Source organism: Dipodomys merriami, unplaced genomic scaffold (assembly GCF_024711535.1).
Source record: "Dipodomys merriami isolate MVZ:Mamm:240054 unplaced genomic scaffold, mDipMer1.0.p SCAF_1757, whole genome shotgun sequence".
In the NCBI taxonomy this organism is placed as follows: domain Eukaryota; kingdom Metazoa; phylum Chordata; class Mammalia; order Rodentia; family Heteromyidae; genus Dipodomys; species Dipodomys merriami.
This window is the reverse complement of record NW_027203112.1, coordinates 21,857-24,463: the sequence shown is the minus strand read 5'-3', so window position 1 is coordinate 24,463 and position 2,607 is coordinate 21,857. Positions and strand designations below refer to the sequence as shown.

Here is a 2,607-nt window from a genome sequence, read left to right as displayed (position 1 = left end):
CGCTAGCCTTGAGCTGAAGAGCTGAGGGACAGCGCCCAGGCCCAGAGTTCAGGCCCCACGACCGGACCCAAAAAAAAAAAAAAAAAAAAAAGACATAAGATAACCAGTTTGATTTACAGCATGAGAAGTTATCCAACTAGCTTCCTTGGAAACAGAGCATGGTCAATAGATAACATTACTTCTGGTTACTCACTACCTGTAATGGTTTTTGTAATATTTATTGCATTCTATTTAGTATTTAAAAAACTGCTGGCTAAACTCAAAGCTCATTCATAGAAATTTATGTTAAACATTTCACAAGTTTTATTTCTCTCAATTCTTAAGGGAACATTTGTGATAATGCTAATATTATTATCATTCTAGTGTTGGGAAAAATTGTAATTAAAGGCACTAAGCGAATGGTCCAAAGACAAACAGTGAGCAAGGAAATAAGTTAATGTTTCCAAAAGTCTTTCAACAATATAAAAAAGGTAGGTAAAACCCCCATTCTCTTACACTCTCAATTCAATATTCATGTTGTCCCAGAAAAAATAGCATAACAATTACTGCCCATGGAGATTGTTTTCTGTTACAGTTTATCTTCAACACAGACTGTGTTGGTGACATTGGGTTATCCCGAACAGAACTGAACTTATTAATTGAGGTCCAAAGATAGTCAAATTTCTTCTGTCACTCAGCTCCAATAGCCTTTTTTAAAAAGTACTAAAATTTTAAATAGCTTCACTTACTGTCTTTTAAGAATCCCAAAACGAAATAAATTCACATATATTCACTCCAAAATGCTTTAATAGTAGGAGATGATAAAACACGCCCCCGAGAAGTAAATTTTCTCCTACGTTTAAAATTATTCTGAAAGCCTTGTGCTGGCTGGTCACATCTGTAATCCTATCTACCGTAGATATCTACTCAGTAGCCTGAGATCTGTGGATAACAGTTGGAAGCCAATCAGGGCAAAATAAATTCATGAAATTATTTTTCAAAACTTATAGTGAACTAGCAAAGAGCCAGGAATGGAGATGTAGCTCATATAGTGCTCACCAATCTAGAGAGAAAAGGCCTAGCAATACTTTGAAGCACTGATTTCACTCTGAGCATGCTAATACACAAGCATGTGTGTTTGTGCACGTGTGGGTGTGTGCGCACACACCCACAGACACACCCACACATTTAGTCAAAATAACATCATATCAGTGTTCTACATTAATTTCTTTGTTAATGATATTATATGGATAAAATAGAGTAAATAACCCTTCCATCTCAGAAAATTTGTATACATATTTTAATTGTAAAAATACTTTACAAAGGGGTCACACTTACATGAGCAAACAATGAGTACAATTCCTAACAAGCATTGTTACATCCTCCTTTATTTTTCCCCCATCATCCCTACCCTCCCACCTCCACAAATACACCCCCCTTCCCTGGCCTAAATTGTAACGTTCATTTTTCAACAGAATGTCTTGTGCATCTCATTGTTACAATGGGTCAACCTGTATCCCTATTTAAGCATTTTTTATTTCCCTTCCCCTCCCCAAATTAGTGAAACATATACATAGGATGTAGGGGCACCAACTTCAAATACAGTGAAAACTGGGCTTATAGTTTGGGAGAGGAACATACAAACAAAGAAAAAATATCCCATTGCACATTATAAGTACGTTAGAAACAATAGAGATAAAACTCCTTGTGTCCCTATCTTGGGGATCATTTCCCTTAATATCATCTTATCTGGTCATATGCACATGGCTTTTGACCTTTTCTGCTTATCCCAGACATATATTAGTTATTGAAAATAATGGAAACCATGGGACATATGTTTCTTTGGACTTAGCTTACTTCACTTAATGAATTTTTTTTCTAAGTCTTTGCAATTCCTAAAAAATTGGGCGATGTCATTGTTTCTGATGGAGGCATAGAATTCCATTTTGTACATATACCACATTTTCCTTCATCCATTCATCTACTGAGGGCCATCGGGGTGGGCTCTGTATCTTAGCTATTGTAAATAATGCTGCAGTAAAAATAGTTGTGCTGGTAGATTATTTGTGATCATTTGGTAAAATCCCCAAAAGTGGGATTGCTAGGTCATGGTGGAGCTTTTTATGGAGTCTTTAGAGGACCCTCCATACTTTCCAAAGTTTACACTCTCACCAAGAATGCAGTAGGGTTCCTTGTGGCCACATCCTCTCCAGCATCTGGAACACTTCACGAATTTGGGTGTCAACCTTTCGCAGGGCCATGGTAATCTTCTCTGTAATGTTCCAATTTTAGTGTATGTGCTGCCGAATTGAGCACAAAACATTTTTTTTTTGGTCCGGTTGTGGGGCCTGAACTCTGGGCTTGGGCACTGTCCCTCAGCTCTTCAGCTCAAGGCTAGTGCTCTACCACTTGAGCCACAGCACCACTTCCGGCTTTTTGTTTATGTGGTGCTGAGAAATCGATCCCAGGGCCTCAGGCATGCAAGCCAAGCGCTCTACAACTGAGCCAACTTCCCAGCCCGCACAAAACATTTTTTATATATAAAGTGCAACTGATTTTCTTAAACTAGACAATTCAAAAAAGTAAGTTCAAAGGAATTTTCATGAAGTTTTAGAACCATGTATTTCT

General features: G+C 37.7%; 1 non-coding gene across 1 annotated transcript; it reads right to left on the bottom strand.

Moving 5' to 3' along the window:
• Positions 1-2,189: 2,189 nt before the first annotated feature.
• LOC138829708 (U6 spliceosomal RNA) lies at positions 2,190-2,295 on the bottom strand. The gene has a single exon (XR_011372702.1). It is a non-coding gene; the product is annotated as a U6 spliceosomal RNA (small nuclear RNA).
• Between the last annotated feature and the right edge of the window lie 312 nt (positions 2,296-2,607).